The following is an 8,395-nucleotide window of genomic DNA, read 5'->3' on the forward strand; positions in this document are numbered from 1 at the left end:
TTTGAAATTCAGTGATGCGTTAGTCAGAATCGCGTTGCGATCATGTATTATCACGTTGCGATAGTCAGAATCGCGTTGCGATCACGTATTATCGCGTTACGATAGTCCAAATCGCATTACGATAGTCAGAATCGCGTTGCGATCACGTGTTATCGCATTGCGATTTACATATTTGCATTGCGAATATCTAAAATTGCAACGCGGATTTCAAAAATTGCAATGCGATGGTCAAAATCGCGTTGCGAATCTGGAAACTGAATTGCGATAATGGAGATCGCGTTGCAATTTAGAGATCACATTGCAATTTTGTTGGTCATTTTGGCAAATCGTAAAAAAGTTGGTAAAAATTGTATATTATAAGGAATTTTCGGTCACTGAGGTTATTTTCTCATTATTTATCATCTAGTTTTTTCTATCCCGTTAACAACTATTACCCCCACCCCAAAAAGAATACATAAGGGAGTGGCCGATCTTGATTGGATTCAATTTGATAGGCTTATTTTTTTAAATTAATTTAGAATGTTCCTCCTCCCGGTTCTTCAAGGCTTTTCCCTCATTGATATGTAAAATATCGTTAATTTGATGACATGCCACATTACTAAAAGAGATTTTAATTTGATCCCTGTAGATATTCGTTTTTGTCCGGGTCTACAAAAACATTATATTATTATTATTATTATTATTATTATTATTACACATTTGCAGGCCTCACCCATAGCCCAATTACAGTCATCTCAGCAGCCCAGTTACAAGCAGAACGGACCCAAAGAGAAAACCCAAACCGACCCAGCACTCAACCCATTTAAAGTAGGAATTCAAGACCCTTGGCTCCTACCCCACGTATCTCAACCATTTCTCTTCGTGGGAAACTGATTGTGCACTCATGATCTCCTCACCTCACGTCTTTTGCTAAGGACTGGATCTTTTTTTTTAATATAAATAAAGTAGGTTTCCTTTTTCTCAGGGATTTTTCGAAAGGGAAGAAGAAATGGTTGTTGTTTCAACTCTCTTCAAAAATCGAAGAAGTGAATCGAACTAAGGAAAGTGGAATTCAAACTTTTGAATATGGAAATGGAAAAACTTGTCACCAGTGCCGACAAAAAAGAATTAATCTCTTGGCTTCATACAAGAATGTGAAAAAGGACAAGCAATGTACCATCAAGTATTGTCAAAAATGTCTACTGAACAGATATGGAGAGAAAGAAGATGTTGCATTGTTGGCTGACTGGAAATGTCCTAAGTGTAGAGGCATTTGCACTTGTAGCACGTGCATGAAGAAAAAGGGTCACAATCCTACTGGTGTACTAGTATTCACTGCAAAGAAAACTAGGGTTTCTTCTCTTTCAGAATACTTTAAGCCAAAGGACCTGAAAATTTTAAATATGAAAGGATTGTAAATGATATGAGTGTTTCAGCAAAGAAGCAAACAAAGGATTATGTGGCTACTTCACCGAGGAAGCTTGGGAAGTAAAATTCTTTTGATGGAGACTGTGATTCCAAGATGAGCTTACCCATTCGGCCGAGGCATATTTCCAGCGATCAGAAGCTCCGTTCATCGACCGAACTTTGAGAAATCAAGGCGTGAACCCAAGAGTAGCATATCCAAAAACCATGAAATACCCAATGGTGTATTTGAGCAGACTGGAGATGAAGAAATTGAACAGATAATTAAAAATGAAATAGAAATGAGAGAAGGAAAAGAAATGAGAGCTCACCCTTTGGTTTTGGGGCATTTCCTGATGACCGGAGCATCGACTTGAATATTTGAATGGCCAACGTGGGTAACAACATACTTCGACTGTGGCTCGATCTAACAGTTCAATCTCATGTGATCAAAGGTAAAAGGGTCAGTATTTTTATTTTTATTTCATGTGTTTCAGTTGGAAAGAACGGCTGCTATGAATGTGAAGGTGAATATTAAGGTAAATGAAAATCTAAAATATGTTATATACATGGGACCCATGTTTTAATAGCCTGATTCATTTTGTTTTGGGTAACCCACGTGACATAGGACTTTGGGGTAAACTCTCCCTATGGTCATTCAACTATTATGGGTAAAATCCTCTCAAGGTCTCTCTGGTTTTAACACATCCTTTACTTTATTTCCTTGGAATTTTATCTTATTTTGATAGTTAGTTATGGTTTTCATTATTTTAGTCTTTAATTTTTTTTTCATTCATTACTTACAGGTTACATTCATTTCATTTTGTTCCTCTTTGACTTTTTTTTATTATTTTTTTCTATTTTTATTTTGTTTTTACTAACTTTTATTTGTTTTGTTTCAGTTCCCTGTAATCAATGCTACACTTTTAATTTCGAATTATATATATATATTTTTTATTTTATTTATTTTATTTATTATTTTCTTTCTTAACTCTAATTTTATTTTTTAAGGAATCAAATTGAATTTTAAATGATAATAAAGGTAAATAATTCATATCGTATTTAAATTATTATTTAAAATTCTACTTTCCGTGATTAAGGCAACCAAGAAACTAAAATGGTATCAAAAGGGCAGTTCAGGGTGTTAATCCTTCCTTGACTGTAATCGACTCCTGAGCCTGACATATTTGGTAAAACGCAGATTAGGTAAGATGGTGTCTGATCAACCTATATATATTTTTAAATGATCGTTGGCGACTCTGCTGGGGACAGGTAAGTGAGTCAGGACAGAATTAAATTCCGATTGTCTTTTAAGCGAAAAAACAAGTTTAAATTTTAATTTATTTATTCGATTCATATTGTTTATCTTTGATATTTTTTCAAATAAATAGTTGTACTAACGTTTTTCAATGATTTCATATTTTTAAATTTTTCATCCCTTTTTTAAGTGGGGGTGAAAGTGACGCATTCATGAGAATTTATTCTCTGTGCGGGCCTAGCAAGTAACCTTCGGGATTCATATACCTTATTTTTTCGTGTGAATTTATTCTACGTGCGGACATAAGGGAATGTATCCTCTCGAGTTTAACTTAGTCCACATGAGCTTGTAATGGACTTAGGACTAAGGGTCCTGGCAAGCCCAAGGGGGCACCAGTAAGGAAAACTCGAGTACCTCTCTTTAGAACCTAAATCGGGAGACCACATAAAATTAGAGCTCACCTTGAAACTCCATTTCAAAACCTAGGTTGTCTTGAGTTATTTCCTGCTTTACTTTCTGTTCAAAGTATGCGAACTATAAAGATGTGCGGTTAGGACTTGTTCAAAATTAACATGCGGAATAGAGATCATGTCTGGGTAGGAATAAAAGCATGTGGGGGTAGATATCATGTAGGGTAGGACTTTTTATTTTCATTATTGTTTTGATTATTATCATTATCTCACTTACTTTTTCCTTTAATTATTGTTTTCTTTCATTTTATTCTTATCATTTACATCATTCAAAAGAGGTGTTGATTCACAAAAACATGTTCGTTAAATTTAAATAGTTTACATTAATGAACAAAGGGGTTGTAATAGAAGAGATGAAAAACGCAAAGGTCCGACTATGGTCAGAAAAGACTCAGAAGGAAAAGGAGGACTATCTGCAAGGCAATTATGTGTCACATTCAATCAAGAAGATGTGGTGCCCACAATCAAGTACATCAAAAGTCAACTTTCCAAAAATGGGTTGGCAAAGGTTGCAGGGGCAAGATGAGAAAAGGTTACTGACCTGGAGAGTCCCTTCAAAGATAACAAGAACAAGATGGCAAAGCGATAGATGAAATTGGAGGCCATTGTTGACGAATTCAAGAATCAGACAAATAAACTTTAGATAGTTCTTATCGATGAGGGCTCCAATGGCGTTTCCTTTAGGGAACAAGTTGAGCAAAGGATGAAAGGCATAGATGCAGTTATTAGATAATTATGGGAACAAGTACAAGAAGCAACCCGTCACTTGCACGGTTTAGCTAGAGAAGCTAGAGCGATTCGACAGGGTATTCAACCGGTGACGAACGAAGATAGAAGACTAGTAAACCTATTTCGGGTCTAGAAGACTTAGTCAGAATGTACCTTTAGAATGTTTTTGTCTCTTAAGAAATGACAATTTTGACCCAATAAAGATTATTTATAATAACAGACATGTTTTTGGATTGATGCCTCGAACATTTCATGCATCATTGCATTTTGCATATCATTCATTTAAGCATTTTTACATGAATTAATCATACCTTGTGGGGAACTTTGAGGAAGTGCTTTTAACGATAACTGCATTTACACAGTACTGAGAATGGAAGCAAAATTTGATAAATTGAAGAAAGAGCTGGAAGAGAGTTTGCAAAAGATGAAAGTAGAGTGGGAAGCTAAAATGGAGCATTAATAAAAGACTACCGTGGATCGTATCTTGCAAAACCAAAAAGACCTAGTTGACCAAGTAGCAGAAAAACTGGCTAGGCTCAACCAGGAAAGAGGCAATGAGAAGATTTCCTCGACCGGAGGAACCTCTGAATGTGTGAGTGCACATGCAAATCCACCGATACACATTTCTCCCCATAAAGCTTCTAAGTCACCCATTACGCTTCTCTGCTACTGATCATAACATATCTGTCACAATCGCCTTTCGGGTGGGCCTGGAATTGGGCTTTGACTTGAATAAAAATGTTAGAGTCGCCACCAATCATTTCAAAAATATTTAGGTTGATCGGACACCATCTTACCTGATCTGCGTTTTACCAAAAATATGTCAGATTCGGGAGTCAGTTACAGTCAAGGAAGGATTATCACCCTTAAATTTCCCTTTCGGTACCATTTAATTTGTCGGTTGTCTTAATTGCGAAAATTAAAATTTCAATTAAAATTTAAAAACTCAATTCATATTACTTACCTTTGATCGATTAGAAAATTCCCCTAAAAAGTAAAAAATGTTAGATAAGAAATAATAAATAAATGTTAAATAAATCAAAGGGATAAAAAATAAAATAAAAATAAAATTTTAAAAGTAATAAAATAAACAAAATAAAAAAAAGAAACCTGCGAAAAGACAAAAAATGTTAGTGAAAATATAATAATAATTAAATAAAAATATTAAATCAAATCATAAATGAAAATAAATTAGGGGTTAAATTGACAATAATCAAAGTTAAACATCAAAATTAAATTACAAAAAAATGGACTATGTTACGTGGTACATCAAAGACAAGGGGACCAGAAGAAGGATTTAACCATAATATTTGAACGACTATGGAGGAATTTACCCATAATAGTTGAAGGACCATAGGGAGAGTTTACCCAAATTCCTATGTCACGTGGGTTACCCAAAACAAAATGAATGAGGCTATTAAAACATGGGTCCCTTTGAAGAAATTGCCACACATACACCACATGTGCTCTCATCTAACCATACTTTCTTGGTGCCACCATCAAGAGTATTAGTTCTACAGAGCCTTGAATAAATATCTCGTTTACCCAGATTTTCAGGCACAGAGAGTAGAATTTTATAAATAAGAAGTTGACAATTTAGTAGAAGTTTTGATTCCCAAACAAAATCAGCCAAAGAAGGACCTCTAAATGCTATGTTTAAATTTTCCAATTTACAAATCTTTGGAGGATCCAAATACCCAATAATCGATGCCACACAGCTCTCCAGTAAATCTCTAAAACTTTAATCACATGAGATTGAATCGTTGGATCGAGCCACAGTCGAAGTATGTTGCTACCCACGTCGTCCTACGCACGTTGGCCGTTCAAATCTTCAAGTCGATGCTCCGGTCGTCAGGAAATTCCCCAAAATTAAGCACCACCAAATCCATAATTCTTTCGAAAAGATGAGTTGTAACTTGTCGTATCTGGCGAGCACACCGGCACCGAAATAGCACGAAGAATGTTAGCGCCTGCCCTTTAAACATAGGTTTGGCACCCTCATTCTTCAAGATATGAGAAATACATCAAACGAGGTCTTGTATTTGACGGCTTCACCAGACGTCATCATCATTCTTCTACGAACAGTGTCGATTGGGTACGATACTAGGTCAACACCATTAGTGATGAGCCAACCGAGGGTAAAGCTAGCAAAGAAACTATCCTGCATACTTTCAGTCAAAATAACCGGCTTTGGAGAGTTGTACATTCTGAAGTATAGACCGTGGTGCACAACGATTCCGACACATGAGATGTTGAAACCACGGTAAAGACCGGTAATACCATCGGATTTCAAGGTCTTCCTGTAGACATCAACAAGACCATTGAATTGCCTCTCTTATCCCTTTTTTGTATCCTTTTCATCATTGGTAAGATGGGTTTGAGCATAATCCAAGGAGTACACAAAGAGAATGGAAGAAGCACCGGTTGCACCTTTAGATGCCAAGTTTTCGACAAAAACCATTTCCAGTAACCATACTGTCTTTCTTAAAGCGTCATGCCGTCCCCTTGAAATCCCGAAACCTACTTTATTTATCTTCCAAAAAGAAGACCCCCAGTCCAAAGCAAAATACGTGAGGTGAGGAGTGCACAACCAGTTTCCCACTAAGAGAAACGGTTAAGATGCGTGGGGGTTCCACCTGGGGCCTACAAAATAATTGTAATATATAAATTAATAATAATAATAATAATAATATTTTTTGTAGACCCGAACAAAAACGGGTGTCTACAGCTGCCCATCTTTGTACATTCTTGTGTTAACAAGAATAAGGCAAATATGAAAAAGACAACAAGTTTTTATCTGGTTCTCTTTGATTTGAGACTTGATAGTGTTTGTTTTGAGAAACGACATTGCTCATAGGTGATGAAGAGGTCTGGTCGCCTAAGGTTGACACGGTTGTTGTGACACTAAATTGATCCATTGGGCACAATATCCTTCTTCGTGAAGTTGAAATTGTGGGTGACTCATTAGTTGTGAAGTTGAGTTGAACTCTAAAATCCTGAGCACGTTATCGTTCATCGTGAAGTTAAAATTGTTGACCTATTGAGCGCGATAACCCTTTTATGATATTGAAACCGAGCTCAAGGAATTGGGAAGTAGCTCATGGATTGTCTTATAGCCTAATATACCTTGTTGTGAAACTGAAATTTGACCTGAATGAAACTGGTTTTTCATTGTTGTGTACAGATGACTCATTCATCGTGAAGTTGGGTAAATCTTTTGGGTACAATATCCTTCGTTGTGAAGTCAAAATCGTAGGTGAATCAGAAAGTGGATATTTGCTACTAACCTTGGTCTACCTTGGTATTCTTCTCGATTTAAAGACCTAGGTGTGAAAATTTGACCGGAAAGTAGTTCCTTGCTGCTACCTTGCGGTAAATACGTCCTCGAGCTGAATGTAATCGAACTCGAAGGTTCTTGTTAACATATAACTCCTCTCACCTTGAGTTATACTGTACTGGGCTAGGAGATAGACCTCTGTTGTTGCAGATGACTTATTTGCTGTGAAATTAAGTCAATCCATTTGGGCACGATATCCTTCTTCGTGAAGTTGAAATCGTGGATGGCTCATTCGCTGTGAAGTTGAGCTTTGAATTGGATATCTTTCATTGTGAAGTTAAAATCCAATCTTGTGTAAGTTACGTCGTGTCAAGTCCAATATATTCGTTGTGAAGTTAAAACTGACTCTAGCATGAATATGCAAAATTTTGCATATAATTGATGCTAAGGATGCAATGCTCTTATGTGTGCCTAAAACGTTATGCAAAATATGTTATTTTAGGATTTGGAGAGAAATCTCAATCTCTGCTTGTCAGTCTTAATGACTCTTGATTCTGGAATCTTGAATTTTTTATTCTTGATCTTGGATTCTTCAACATGCTTAAATCCGATGTACATAATGTTGTCTTTTAGTCTTGATTTGGGCAATGCCCTTCAAATTTCTCAAGTATGGTGCATAAGCATTGACCTAAGACAAATTTTTCTCCTTACCCTATCAAAATTTTCCCAAATATTTGGTTTCCTTTGCCCCAGCTTCGATCTTGAGCTTTAGAAATATATATGTTGAACTCCAAGATACTTCCAGAGAACTTACGTTGTTTGAAAATGATTTTCATCCTTTGAATTTTCAAAAAATCAAAAACGAAATTTAAAAATGTTGCCTCATTCTAAGTTTCAGAATTGAAACAAATCGTAAAACATGAGTTCATTAGATATCAAAATAATCATCTGCTCTTTTAATCTTTAATATCTGCAGATCTTTGACAAACATCATTAATTCGGTCACCTTGAAGATCATGGCATGCCCCTCTTTCTTGGTTTGACATTTATATCGGATGCGAACAAAATGTCGCAACTAGCATAGTCAATTGCTAGACTCTTTAGAACACTTTTGTTTCAGTTCTCTGAAAACTTCCATTTGTTGAAGCTTTGTAGACTGACCTACTCAAGGTAGTGCAGAAATATGGTCTAAAAATGAGATTTCTGAGTGCTCGTGTGAGTTTGACTATAACAGGTGTTCCTCAACTCCCTTAGTCCATATTCATCAAAACTCCTTAT

The 8,395-nt window shown here is 36.0% G+C and overlaps 1 pseudogene; it reads right to left on the minus strand.

Moving 5' to 3' along the window:
- Positions 1-5,709: 5,709 nt before the first annotated feature.
- LOC120197364 lies at positions 5,710-7,037 on the minus strand (annotated as a pseudogene).
- Positions 7,038-8,395: the final 1,358 nt, after the last annotated feature.

Source organism: Hibiscus syriacus, unplaced genomic scaffold (genome assembly GCF_006381635.1).
Source record: "Hibiscus syriacus cultivar Baekdansim isolate YM2019G1 unplaced genomic scaffold, ASM638163v2 tig00117048_pilon, whole genome shotgun sequence".
Classification (NCBI taxonomy): domain Eukaryota; kingdom Viridiplantae; phylum Streptophyta; class Magnoliopsida; order Malvales; family Malvaceae; genus Hibiscus; species Hibiscus syriacus.